General features: G+C 44.2%; 2 pseudogenes; one reads left to right on the forward strand and one right to left on the reverse strand.

Annotated features, from left to right (window-relative positions):
• The first annotated feature begins 3,440 nt into the window (after positions 1-3,440).
• Positions 3,441-15,400, forward strand: part of LOC136451211 (uncharacterized) — a 42,385-nt pseudogene continuing 30,425 nt past the window's right edge.
• LOC136451213 (uncharacterized) lies at positions 6,568-13,019 on the reverse strand (annotated as a pseudogene).

Genomic DNA, 15,400 nt, shown 5'->3' on the forward strand with positions numbered 1-15,400 from the left:
CAATCATAGTCTAATTAGGTTTAAAAGATTCGTCTCGTAGATTTCGTCTAAACTGTGTAATTAATTTTATTTTTTATTTATATTTAATGCTTCATGTATACGTCCAAAAATTTAATGTGACAGAGAATCTTACAAAATTTAGCATTTTAGAAGGGAACTGAACAGGGCCTTACTACATACAATACACAGAAAAAACGCACTGTTCCTGCATCTCTAACCACTATTCTTGCCTTGCCCATGCGCGTCGGCGTCGCGTTGCGAGGTCGCTCTTTTTTATGCCGCCCTGCCTGAGCCATCGTCCAAGGCACTCCGTCGTGGTCCGTACCGCGGTGTACTACAATATTGTTTGGGAAGACGGGTTTGAGGCTCGTACGTACACGCGGCGGCGGTGTAGCCCCGGCCCCGGTGTCTCTGCCTCCGCCAGCACGAGCGGGACGCAGCAATCGAACGCCATCTTGCTGGCGTCAGATACGCATGCAAGGGCGGCATGGGCGCATGGCATGGACCGACCATAGGTTAGGCCAGGACAGTCCAGAGACCACCGCGCAAGGGCCGGCGCCGCGACACGCGTCGCCCTGCGTCGGACGTTTGTCGCGCTGCCAGCTTTTGAGCTTTTGACCGGGCAAAGCAAGAGAGCCAAGGGACAAATTGAAGAAAGAACTGGTCGCGGCGACGCTGCGGTGGTGTGGTGGGGCACTGCGCGTACGATGGTACGAGTACGAACGAGTTCACGCTCGTCTCAGCTGTTCTGGCTCCGGCACTGCCGTTGGCAACGAGGAAGGCGTGGGCTTTCGGCCATTCACATGGACACGTCGTGCTCAGCAGGGGGGCGAGGAGGAATCCAGCGCATGGTTGGTTCGCCTCTCGCCGTCACGCGGATGCGGCGGCGCCGCGCCGTGTTTCCGGTGCGGCAACAGCGACTCGTTCAGGTCCGGCTGCGGCGGCATGCCGCATGCGCCATGACCCAGGGTTTGCGGTCGCGGCTGTGCACGGAAGACTCGGAACGCGGCGCAGGAGGAGAATCATGGCTCGATGGCCGGCGCAGATTGCGGTTGCTGACGCGGACGTGGTGGGCCGCTACGACAGCGGTGAATTAACTGGGTGTTGCTTGGGCCCAACCGCCACGAGAAGCCCAAACCAGCAAACTTTGGATTCCAGAGTAGTGAACAAACAGCTTGGCACCCATTTTCCCGTAGCTGTGGGCCCTTAAACGGCATCAATGCAGCCCAAGTTGGACACCCATAACTTTTCACGAAGGTCTAATTCGTCCGCGCATCGATTCCACATTTCAATTGTCCTGGCCCAGCCCACTTGAGACATTTTTTGTTTTGCTATTTTAGCGGGCCGAGGCTTTGTAGTGGTGGGAATTGAGAGAGAAATTAAGGTGCGCATTCGATTTTTTTGTTCAATCTCTTTGTTTGTATTATGAAGGAAATAAGAGGGAGGGTTGAAGAGACATATCCCTGTTCGGTGTTGGTGTTTTTCAGTGGGAATTTATATTAGATAAATCACGATCGACGGTGATAATACATTTATCTTCCGTTATAGCACAATTCTCACCCCTCTTCGGAGAAGTGATTAGTTGGAGTTTGCCATCTAAACTCCTATTTCCGTTTTTCCCCACAAAACAAACAAAGTAACAAACAAACATATGGATAGGCACAAGGAATTCTCTTTATATATAGAGAGGAAATTATTTCCATGACCCTAAAAAAAAGTGCCTCTTAGTTTTTTGGACTTTTTTTTTATTTGTCGAACGTAGTTGTTTGGCCCTGAAATGAGATTTGTTTGGTTGCTTGGCCCTTCCGTTAGTTGGATAGGATAACGATGTTAAGTTGTACGCGAAATTACTATTCTTTCCTTAGCACCGAATTAAACAGTTCAAACCTACAGATGCATTGTACGTGTCTTTTAGGTTGCTTATATCAATAATTTCCCAAAATTAAGGTGGAATATTTTTTTATAATGCATTATTTGTACATGATAGCATCGCACTGACTATTTAAAATGCATATAAAATTGACAATAAAATACATTTAAAATGCATGTCGGCGCACGCTAGCTGTCCCGTCCTCGTCGGTCGCCGCACACTGTGACAGAACCGTCCGAAATAACGTACTTACGGAGGCGCTCGTCTTTCACCAAACACTAAGCACCGCGTAACCAAGCTACAGCGGGCGGTTTCCATCGGGCACACCCCTAGGGAGAGCCCGAAAGATCCACATTTTTCCCCAAGGATCCAATAATGAGAACGAGTTACAATACTTAATCTATTTCATTCATCCAGACTTCTTAAAAATTATATTATTACATTTCCAAAGTCAAAGTGCAGAATATTAAACAGCGGAATTAAAAATAAACATCTATCGATAATGAACAAAGATCCGTCTGTACCCACCAGAAGAATCCTTCACACAACGATACTCCTCAAGCATTATCTGCAACAGGGGGTAAATAAATCCTGAGTACACAATGTACTCGCAAGACTTATCCGACTAGTGGAAATAATTTCCCGACTCCAAAGAATATGATAAGTTTTATGGTTTGCTGGTTTCCTTTTTGCAGAAAACAATACTAATAGTGAGTCCTTATTTATGTTATTATTAGCAGTCATGATTAATTTATTATCTAGTCATTCTACGTAAGCACCTAATATACATTCAAGCAAGAGTTGAGCAATCAGTTCCATTTCAGCACCTTCCATCTTTTAGTTCTTACTACGGTGCTAGACCCCAAACAAGCCGTACCAGATTGCCTCGCGATTCGCGAATCAATGTCCCCAGCTGGGTACCCCAAAAACGCACGCTCCGCTTGTACCCCAGGCACAAGCATGACCAACCCATCACCCTTCTGTCACGGACTCAGTGCGGTGCAAGGACCTCCACCATCCCCGTCTCCAATCAGTCGGTCCGAAAAGAGCCGAAACCCACGACAAGAGAGCAACAAGTCTTCCCTACGCCCATACTCAAGTATGTGCTCGGGATAATAAATCTGTGACTTGCCCAAAGACATGCAATGGTCGGTCCTTAACCGACACAGACAGGAAAAAAATGTAACCAAGTTATGCCCCGTTGGCCGCAGGACACAACCTCTTACACCCACCAATACCCAAACCATATCCCTGCCCGGTCACAATTTTTCCTTTCCACCATTTTATCATGAGTGATCATAATTATCACATATTGTGAGTAACGGCAGGTTACTCACGCTACTGATACCCTGAGCATAGCATCTACTCGATCTATACTAGCAGGACTCATAGGTAAGTATATCTATGCATGTAGTTTTCATAAAATGCCTGTAACATAAATAAACATCATATATTTATTTAATAATCATTTAAAAATAGAGGTTATGCATCGGAGCTTGCCTTGGACAAACAGTGGTTCAACAAAGTTAGCAACAAACGGCCAGCAAACGGCTCTACTTGACTACCGGGGATGGCGGTCCTGGCGCTATCGTCAATCTTCCGGCGAGAGGCGTGGAAGTACGGGGAACGGGCGCTGCGGTACTGCAATCACGACGTGGGGCACGCGCTCGCGGCGGTGGCGGTGGCCGCGGCCACGCTGGGTTGGGACGCGCGTTTGCTAGACGAGCTGTCGGACGAGGACCTCGGGAGGCTCGTTGGGGTGGAGAAAGGGAGCCCGGCTTCCCCACCGGAGGGGCTGCCTGACAAAGTGGTCAAGGGTAAGGCGCCGTGGGTGGAGCGGCAGCATCCAGATTGCGCTGTTCTGCTATTCCCAGCTGGGTCTGAGCTTGAGATCAACTATGGCAGAATGAGTGAGACGCTGAGGGGGTTTGATGGGCTGGAGTGGGTGGGGAAGGCAAATGCACTTAGGGCTCGTTTGGTACGGCTCCGAGGAGATTCGGCTCCTACACTGTTTATGCGCTGTAGCGTACCAGAACCGGAGCCGGTGGCGTCGGAAATTCGAGCTTCACCGGCTCCGTGAACAGTAACCGTGCTACAGTGAGAGGGAAAAGTTGGGGAGAGAAAAATGGCTCTGGTGCTACAGTGTTGTTACAGTGTTCCATGTCATGGTGTCAGCCGGAGCCGGAGCTGCTCGGAGCCCGGCCAAACAAGGCCTTAGTAAAGATCATGTGGTGTGGGATGTGATATACAGAAACAGTAGAGCATGTGAAGAAGCATGGCCCTGCACCCGGAGAACGGTTTTTTGTGGTGCCACGGCAGAAGAGTCCAGCCTTGTCCAAAGGACTGTATAATGAATTAACAGTGCAGGAGGTAGTACAGCGGAGGAGAAGCGCGGTGGACATGGACGGCATGCATGTGATGGGAAGGGATACGTTTTATCAGACGCTGGTGCACTGCCTCCCATCAGGGGAGGTTAGATCAGGAGAGCAGCAAGGGCAGCAGAGTGCCCTGCCGTTCCGTGTATTACCATGGGAAGCAGAGGTGCATGCCGCACTATTTGTGCATCGTATCTCAGGGCTGCCAAGGGGGATGTATTTCCTGGTCAGGAATGAGGAGCATTTTGATGCATCGCAGCATGCCATGAGGCAGGACTTTGAGTGGGTTAAGCCAGAAGGATGCCCTGATGGTCTCCCACTCTACAGGCTGATGAAAGGGGATTGCCAGAAGTTTGCCATGCAGGTCTCGTGCTTTCAGGTATATGGAGATGTCAAATGGTGTTGTTTCAGGCTATTCATTTATAAATTATACTTAGTATTTGCTATGCACTTAGAGATACGATGTCTAGATACATAGTTAAAGCAATGTATGTAGAAAAACCAAAACGTCTTATAATTTGGAATGGAGGGAGTATTTGATTTGCTTTATTATTTATGATGTTGTTTGCTGTGCTCAGATTTCCACATTCCACCATTAGTTATGTTGTTTGTTCTGCTATATTAACCATTTGAAACTAATTTTAATATTCCTCTTTTTAATTTCCCAATTGATCGTGAAACTTATGCTAGTACCTGCAGATATTTTAGTATTTATCCTCTTTTTTTAATACAGGAAATTGCCTCGCATGGGTGTTTTAGCCGTGGGATGATTGCTAGATTCGAGCCTGTGTTGCATGAGAAAGGTGAATGGATGTATCCCCGTTTGTTCTGGGAGACTGGCATTCTTGGTCAAGTGCTTTACCTCGAGGCCCATGCTGTTGGAATATCTGCCACAGGAATTGGATGCTACTTTGATGATGCTGGTAAGTTGAGCTGCCATTTTAATAGCTCAATCATAGTTTTGTACTTTGTTGGTTGACCATGGAGGCATTGTTTTTATTGAGCAATGGTCCTCTTACATTAGCTGATATAGGTGCAGGGAGTGTCTACAATGGTTAATAACATATATTTTTTTGAACACCAACACACTCCAGTCAATTTGCTCTAAAAAAAACTCCCATGCTGTTCACAACATAGAGGAGCAACAGTTTTTCTATTGAGCTTTGCAGTTTATGAACATTAAAGATCTGATGATTCATGAGTAGGGTGCTCAGCATTTTGTTTTTGTTCCTCGAACAAGCAGTATCATTTCATTTAAGAAAGAGTAACAAATACAATACCAACCCACCCCTTACAATATCAATAACCTATTGGTAAATGAGGAACATTTTACATGCTATAAAGGGACTCTGTTAAATACTAAGCACATACTTTGCTAAAATAAGGCAAATATTGTTTGTGAGAGTTATCTAATCAGTCCACTATCTTTGCTAGTCTTCAAGAATATTGGTGCCCATTACTTGATTCCAATACTCTTATCTGTATTGTACAACATTGCTTTTAGAATGATACTAGGTAGCGTGCTCGTGCGTTGCTACGGGATAACTAACATTTTGTACTAAAAATATACGGATCGCACGATAAGATAACAATACTGTAAAAATTAAATACCAACGTTAAAATGACATTTAATCCAAAAAGCAAAGTTTATGAATTTAACACAGTCACGGAGTGCGCGGCGTCGCAGGTTCACAAACTCTACTTTATAGACCTTTCCGTAATGCGGCTAAGATAATATTTTATATTGGCAGGAAGAAATCTCCGATATTCATTTCTTTCGTGCTCACAAACTAATGACCCTGGTGCAACAATGGAAAATACAAAGGAGCTATCCTCGTGAATGCGCGGAACCAACGCCACTACGATCGTGCCATCCCACGACCACTGGTATGGTGTTGTTTAGTACTATTGTTCACTATTATCGCTAACTTGCTTCGTTGGTTTTATTCAAGTAATTTATGTTTGTAATTATGCAGGTGCTAATTCGGTGATCCCACATTGGCACATGAGAAAAGTGGGGAAAGTCAACAAAACTCATGGTTTTGAGAACATACACGTGTAATAGTTATGAATGGTTACAAAACGAAATATTATGAACAAAACACTGAAAGTGTCATTTTTATAACAATAATATAACACATGTTCAATTTTCATTATGCCATCACACAAGTGTATATACAATATCTCCGTGTAGAGTCTAATAAACCATTTAAAAATACCTAGAAACATCAACAAATATGGCATTAGTGAGACATTATTTATACAATATAAATTGAATGGAAAAAATGCATTGTATGCGTTAATAATGTTCTGTTACCTCGCCTATGGCGTTAGAACCTCCTTAAATACAATATTCTTCGTGAAAGTTCCATCCGCTATTGGGGTCTTCTTATCCTTATCTTTTTTATTTGGCGCATTCTTATTTTTTCCCTCGGCATTCTTTTTAGCATTTTTCTTCTCTATCTTTTTGGCCTCCTCTTGTGCCTCTGCATCAGGCGGGAGAGCAGGGATCTTAATATTGGTTCTTGACATGGCTCTAGACATCGCAACGTACAACTGACCGTGAGAGAACACCGGTGCGGGTAGGTACAGACCCACGTTCGGGATAGTTTGGCCCTGTGACTTGTTGACCGTCATGGCAAAGCTCAGCCTAATAGGAAACTGCTTCCTCTTAAACTGGAACGGGAACATCTCGTCATCAGACGGGCATAGCGGTATTCGAGGAAGGAATACCCACTTCCTAGCATGCTGCCCCACCATGATTTCAGCATCGATTGTATTTCTTCGGAACCCCCGTACCACCAGTCTTGTACCATTGCATAGCCCATTGGCGGGGTCAATATTCCTAAGCAGTATGACATGACACTCGAGCTTGAGCTTCAAGACGTGGGGAGGCAACCCGTTGGGGGTCAAACTGTTAAGGAACTCCGATGGATAGTAGTTATGTGGATCATCTACCGCGGAGTCAAAACTATGATACACCGTCTCGCCGCCCTGGAACATATCAATCATTTTTATATTGATCATGTCCACCCAATCGTTATGTGTAGATAAAATCGCTCTGGTGGTGATGTAGTCTTTGTCCGCCATGTTTGCATTTAGATCTAGAAAGATGATGTCAATCAATGTATGAAGATCTTTCTTGGCATCTCCAGAGTACGGGACACATATCTTGTCTGGAATACATACATTGTCATCTCCGTTAACCGCTTCCGTTCCACCACCAATGCGCAATAGATAATCTGCAAACCACAGGTCACTCTAAGCCCTCATGTTGCGGACAAGCTTTAGGTGGCGCATGGATTCCCAAACATACGACCTTCGTAGAGAAGCACCGACTATTTGAGCTTTGGATCCTTTCCACACAACAGGGAGGACCTGTCTAAAATCCCCACCAAGGACAACAGTCTTTCCACCAAACAGTAGGTTTGACCAGCCCATTATATCCCGTAGGCTGTTGTCTAGCGCTTCCACATTTTGCCTCTTTGTCATAGATGCCTCGTCCCAAATTATGAGAGCTGCTTGCTGTAGCAACTTGGCAGTACCACTCTGTTTTGTGAAGCTACAACAACTGCCCTCTTGAAGAGTGAGGGGTATCTTGAAACATGAGTGGGCCATCCTCCCGCCTGGCATTATGGCTGCTGCGACTCTAGATGTAGCTATAGCCACGACAAGCTTGTCCTGGCTGCGTAGTTTTACGAGAAGTGCCCTATACAAAAATGTCTTTCCCGTCCCACCAGGTCCATCCACAAAGAACAACCCGCCTTGTTTGCTATAGATAGCGGCCATTATCTCATCATAGGCAGACCTTTGCTCGGCGTTGAGTGAGTCGCATAATAGCACATCTTCGGGATTCTGCTCGACGCTAGCTTCCTCAAATATCTCACGAGGAATATGGCTGGCATCGTTATATGAGTGATCAATATCTAGAAGAGGAAATGACCTTATGTCCTTCCCCATAGACTGCAGCATGTTTCTAATGTCTATCAAAACCATTTGTTGCACCAGATCCGAGGATGGATGATTGCGGCTGTAGTCCTCTGACATTGCATCGTAGTGTTTTTTCCACAACCCATCACATCATGCGGCTCGTAAAATACCAATATTGTTGCAAATAGCCTCCGCAGAGAGGAAGGCATCTGGAATAAAGTAGCTTCAGTTAGACATTCATCCAGTGTATTGTCTTCTTCGATTAGACCCCTCCTTTCTGTAGCTTCACGGAACGGAGGTAGTAGCACGCCATCAACCATCCTCAGATGTTCATATGATGTAGCACCAGCAACATTGTTCAAGAGAACATGAAGAAAGTAACGTTCTCCCTCAGCAAGATGAGCCGAGATGACTCTTCCAACTTGAAAAATGGAGTCTTTCCTTTTCTCCCAGAATTTACCATCAGACTGCCAGGTAAAATGCTCCGGGAAGTCCTGATACAAGATTCTGCGGGCTTCCTCATGATGCCTGTTTGCATCGAAGTATGCTGTCAGTATTGACTCTTCTACACCTGGCCTATTAACGATCTGTTCGACCTTATCCCGTTTATGAAATGCCACCATGTGCATGTCGGGTAGATGAAGCTGCAGTTGCTGTACTGGTGGATGGTTCTTGCTCAAGTCAAAGCCATATATCCTCCATAGTGCTTCTAGAGGCGTCACCCACTGAGCATCTCTATACTGCTTGATCTCATCAATGTTCCCTTTCTCGTCTGCTTTGTCGGTCTCCCTCATCACCATCGATGCCCTGTCATGTCCCTTGTATATGTATTTGAATAGATACTTTACTGATTTAATGCTCCCACATGCCTCAACATTGATATGGCAGTTGAAGGTACATAGTAGGCAAGGGTTTTAAGGCATGACCCATTGATTATCTAGGTAATGGCCTCGAACTTTTAGCATGCGGCCATCATTGCGTCACCGATAGATGGGGTATGAATCCTTTCCCTATGACGTTGCCTCATAGAATGGGCGTGGGTAACGGTTCTTGCTTGACCTGCGGCCCACCGTGCATGGACAGTATGGATTTAGCGTCCCACAGGGACCATGCATCATATGCTTCGTCACCATCTTGTAGAGCTCAAGGTACTTCTTGTTTGGTAGTTCTACACTGATAATCATGTCATATTGCTCGGGACATGTGAGCTTGTACTTCTGTTCCATTATCAGCAAGAAGTGTGCATGCGGCAAGCCCCTCTTCTGGAACTCCACTACATATACGTAGGCCTTCACCTTCCCAAGTATGTCTTTCTCCATCAACATTTTCCTCATTGCCTCTAACTTTGCTCTAATGACCCGTGTGATGAGATCTGGGCGGTCCTGTGTTGTCTGGCCTGGATAAAGTTCATTCTTGATCTTATCCCAGTTAGGGTTGCACGTCATTGTGAGGAAGATATCAGGTTTACCATACTTTTGCACCAGAGCCATTGCATCCATGTATCGACGCCTCATATCATAGGGTCCTCCGATGAATGACGAAGACAGGACAGTACGCCTTCCGACATTCTCAGCAGATCCTTCACCCGAATGCATGCTGTCCACCAAGCCTTGGTATAGGTCAGCCCTCAAAGTATCCTGATTGTTCCTCATGTAGTCTAAACGTGAGCTCTCAATCTTGATGTAGGTGTCGGCGGCGAACTGCTAGAAAAGACGCCGACCATAGAGTATTGGATTAAATATCCCTGGACGCATCTAGAACTTGTAGCAGTAGTAGTCGCGCATAGAGACACATGTATTCGAAACAGGTTCTACAGGGAGACATTGTTCGAATTAGTATCATGCGTTAATAGAAAAGAGTTTATGTTGCATTATTGAAAAGAGTTCAATTTACATCCATCATCATCGTCACCATTCTCAACATGCTTTTTGCGGATTGCTCGAGCTCGATCAACTTGAGCCATAGTCACACCCACTTTTGGAATGCAGTTGTGCCACCCGAGCTCACCCATTGGAAAGAACACTGGGTATGACAGTGGGTCATAGCATGCATTATATGAGCGGATGCCGTGTATAGACCGATACTTCCCTTGTAGGAGAACACTATGCTCAAATTGGCCATGACGCTCACTCCCCTCAACCTAGACAGCGGCCACCTCTGATGTCAATGGCACGTTATATGTTCTCTGGTCAAGCCGCTGGTCAAGGTTCAACTCAACCCGGTAATCCTTGAGGTTTTCAATGTGTCCCATACTCCTTAGTTGCTGAGAGTAGGGATTCCCATTAAAGATACTAACCAATTGCTCTATAACTTCTCTGTCTTTTTGGGTGCATTGCTCACGGCATTTGCTCATCCGATGCTCGAGGGATGGATCGTCGTCATAAAAATAAAGCTCGAGGTGTCTCTTTTCGACACCATCCTCTTTACCAAATGATCGTATGTTATGGTAAATCTGGCCATGGGCACAGAATGTGTAGACACCACAGATTCGTATGTTAGTGGTCACACGATCTAGGTGGCAGTACAGAGAAGTGAAAGAGAAGTGGCCATTGAAATATCTGATGTTTGCACAAAAGTGCCTAGCATCAGCGTCCGAGCTTGACCACAACCTCATGAGCTCTGGTGGTGTCTCAGGAGTTGAAAGATGAATCTTTCCACCCCGACAACAGAATCCGGGCGGTTCACCCTCGAATTTCTTTACGTTGCAGTGCTCGTAGTTCAGCACCGACGGTAGCATGTGTGACTCTAACGAAACATTAGCATAAACCCTATCGTATGGATCCGGGACATTAGGCTCATTGTTCTCTTCCTCATCCATGTTGAGAATGTGCTCAACGTCGGTTCCCTCCTCGTCGTCTTCTGACAAAATGTTGATGTGTTACGCATTGAAAGAAAGTTTATGAAAGAATGTTTTGACTATTACACGATGTACCTTGTCCAGCAAAAAAGTACGCCTCATCCTCTTCCTCGTCCTCCTCAAATATGACATCCTCATCATAGTCTGTGCAACACGGCCACATATATAATGAGAGAAACATAATGGCATACAAAAACAAAAAAAAGATAAATTTAATAAAGAAAATACCATCCTCGACCATAGAGTCTGGCGTATGAGCTTGTGCACCATTTGGAGGCATTGAAGATGTACCGTCAACTACAAACGATTATGTCTGTGTACCTGTGCAATTATTAGGTGGTGGAACTAGAGTTTCCTAGGTGACACCACCTGTAGTAACAAAAGGTATGAGTTTTTAGAATAGAAGAGCGAAGGTGAAAGTACCAACAATATATACTGATCAAGGCTAATTACCGTTGTAAACCACACTCGGTTGAGTTGGGTTATTCGAATCATTGCACTTTCCATCCGCACACCCTCTAGCATTTCTTCCAATGTTTGCTTCAAAAGCCCGATTGCGACGCGATAGAAGGGCATTTCTCTCTCCAGTGGTCACTCGTTGCCTATGTATGGTCGCAGCCACTTTAGGGGTCTAGACTTCTGGATTTTGAACTACAGTCGGCGCGACGTTAATAGGCGTGCCCCTCAATTCATGTATTTCCATCTCATGTGAAGGCGCTTCATGCGATTGAGGTGAAGAAGGGAAAATAAACTGAGGGTTAAAGCGAGGGCTCTCCATGGCTATTGAGTCTGGATGCAAATTGTTTGCTCGGTGTTCTCTCACCATCCTATTATATGTTTTCTTGCTCTCTTTTCGTTTCAAATCCTTCTCTTGTGGAGTCATTTGTAGTTTTCTTGTAGCATTTTTCTATGCATACAAGTCAGTCATCTCTTATTTAAAAGCGCCTTTTGTTCAGGAGACATTGCAGCCCTTCGTGCTCTATCTAGCTCACACTTACGCTCTTTTGGACACGTGACAATATTATCGATGGAAGTGGATGTATTTACAACACCTATATATAATAGAAAAGTACGGTCTCAAATAAAATACAGAAGGGCACATATTGCAAGAACATTAATTTATTATTACATTGTCATGAACCACAATTGGGTTGCCCACTACACTTTTTCTTCTCAAATAGATAACATTAATGAAAAAAACAATGTACCTGGGTTTAGATCAGGTGATGCACCAGTCATGCCAATCATGCCACTTTGATCTATACATTTATCAGAGTATTCATCTACATATATATAATAACAAGATATTAACCTTGGCCTCGGCATCATACAAACACAAGAAAAAATAATTAGTATTTAGGAAAAAAACTAAAATGGTACATGTGTTATCTTTATCAATCTTCATGGGATTGTATGAGTTATTTCGATGTAGCCAGTCACTATCTTCATAGACATCAATGCTTTCCGTGGTCGAATCAACTCCAACTGGTACCACATGGCATTCGCTATATATTAAATAAACTAAAAATGGCAACACTGAATTCAGAAAAGCAAAATCAGATTTACCTGCTTTTTTCTGATGATATCGTTCACAACGCTTTCTATTTTTTTATTTCTTTCTTCCTGAGTCATTGCCTCCAATCGTGCCTTTTCCCTTTCCCTTTTTAGCTTGGTGACATCCGTGTTTTCCTTTTTCTGATGATACTTTTCCCTAAGTTTTTTTTCATCCCTTTCTTCTTGAGTCATTGATACATGTCGTGCTTTTTCTCTTTCTCTTTTACGCTGTGCACGTTCATCTATTTGCGCTTGTGAATTTGATGTTGTATGGTCACCTATTTGAAAATAAGTTGATAAATATTTGCTTAATTACCATAAATAATACAAGTAAATGCGTCTATGGACATGAGTATAAACAATTATCTCCATTGATGATATTTGTCAAGTCTTCAAATGGTGCACGACCTTCATTATTTTGCATATGTTCCATTGTGATTTCACTGAACACAAAATTAATCAATAAATTTGTATTATCAAACTTGTCCACGAGAGAGTTGATAAAAAGTTCCATTGACGCTAGAAATTGTGAAATACTCCCTCCGTCTAAAAAAATGTACTTTGACTAAGTTTGTATTAGAAAATACTGATATCCATTATACAAAATAAGTACCATTACAGACACACATGCTAAAACTATTTACACGCAGAGAAGGTGGCCAGCAATGTGGACTCGCGTAGAGGCGCCCGGCGGCACGGACACGCGGGAGGCACCCGGCGGTGCGGAGACATAGGTTGTTCCTAAAATTAATACAACGTCTGGTCTTCCTTTAATTTATTGAACTGCATCCGAAACCCCATCAGCATCTTGCGTCATTCCTTCAGTTGTTCCTGAAATTAAGCATTCAAAATTTATATATGCGAACCTAATCTAAGCATATCAACAGAAACAGGCACTATGAGGCAAAGAAAGCCTAACAATAACTGAATTATTTTTTGCATCTTTTCAGCTCAGGTATGGTTGTGAATAGCTAATTGGAAAAGAAAAACCCAAGAATTCCCAAGTGCATTGAATTGCTGGTTGCAGATATGATGAATCTTCACAGCACCCAAACTGGAGAATGCATGGATAGTCATGATAGCATACACTAAACCTGATAGTGCAGCTATCTAAAATTGATATGAATCGTCGCAGCAACCAAACTGGAGAATCGATGAATACCCATGATGGCATACACCAAGTAATAAAAGCTGGAGTAAACTCACATTTTGTCATTCAGATTCCTGATGGAGAAGGGTTAGAGGGTGGGTTTACACAGTAATAAACTTCAAGTAGGACGTTCCACAAGTAGTCAGATTTACATATTTCTATTTTTTAATATTAGGTGACCATAAATTTTCCAGCAAAACTGACAATTAGAAAGGCTGGTTTGACAAAACAACAAAGCATGCCCACAGGCTTACCGTTCTTGTAACCCGTAGCTAGGCATGGAAAATTGATTGTCAGGAAACTATAAATATCTTCATGACAGTCAACTTGAACAAATGCTAACCTTAGCAGATTTAACCAAGGAGCCAGTAACGAAATAAATTTTGACAATGATGAAATGGTATTCTAATGTCCAGATTATTTAGCAGACTCTTTCAGCAATTGTCCAATCTACATACAACTCAAAGAGCATCCCATGAGTGATGTACAAAAACAGTCCATATTATGGAGAAACAATTAGCATTTTTACAGTGTAAAAATGGCAGAGAAAGAGCAGCATGGATATATTATATAAAAGCATAGTAGGTTTGATTTTGAATCCCACATTGACTTTCAATTTCCTCATTCCTCCCTTGAGTATATATTCCATGCTAAAACTCAGAGGGTAATTGTGCAATCAAATAGAACATGCAACGTGAGACTGATTAATCTCCAAAGACCCCTTATGGTACTACTTGCTAAAAATCACATGTGCTAAAAATTTTCGACGCAGGTCCTTCTCCTTCTCGATGCAGGTCCATCTACGAGGACACAACCACCAAGGTTTGCTAGCATGGAGACACATTTTGTCGAACATGTTCCTGTGTTACATTCCCCACTTAGGTGTCCACTTTTTCGCACAGAAGGGAGAGGAGGGAAGGGGTGGGCATACCCTAGTTGACCACCTGCGCCGCTGGGATGCCACGCATGGACGTGTGCGCCGCCTCCAGCACCGGGACACCGTGCCACCTCACGGTGGTCGGCTTTGGTGGCGCTGATGAGCTAGAAGGTGAGCCTGGTGTCCTGGCCGAGGATATGGTGGATGCTATCGAGGAGCGACGCCTGGAAGTGGCCCAAGCTAAGTGCGTCCTTCTTCACCAGCACCACGGTGCCCCCGATCTGGCCCTCCAGCGTCGTGGACGCCGCGCTGCCTCACGGTGGTCGAAGGCGTGCAGCATGGCCAAGCGGGGAGTCACGGACGAGAGGGGAGCGATGCCGCGATCGCAAGGGGAGCGACGAGCAGGGAGGAGACCGAGGCAGATGGAACACATGAGCATGAAACCAAATGAAAGGAGGAAAAAGCTGTCCCTTTTGCAAATGCAAAGAGAGGAAGTAATTAAATGTAGGCAGATTTGACAAGGTTCTCAGAAATGCAAAGAGGTTTCTTTTGTCTTAATTCTCTTTCCTTTTGTGTTAATTCTCTTTCCTTTTGCTCATTGCCATGTATGCTGGTGTATGCAAACATGCAATGTGTATATGGATAGCATAATGATTTTCTACTTCCTATTTTACCGTGATTCCTCTATCACATGACCGGCAATATTCAATCAAGGAGATGTCGTGGGATCGTAGGCGTGGGCAGACGGACGAACCAAAACAAATGTCACACCAAACAATGTCCACAC

The sequence above is a fragment of the Miscanthus floridulus genome, chromosome 5 (assembly GCF_019320115.1).
Source record: "Miscanthus floridulus cultivar M001 chromosome 5, ASM1932011v1, whole genome shotgun sequence".
Taxonomy (NCBI): Eukaryota; Viridiplantae; Streptophyta; class Magnoliopsida; order Poales; family Poaceae; genus Miscanthus; species Miscanthus floridulus.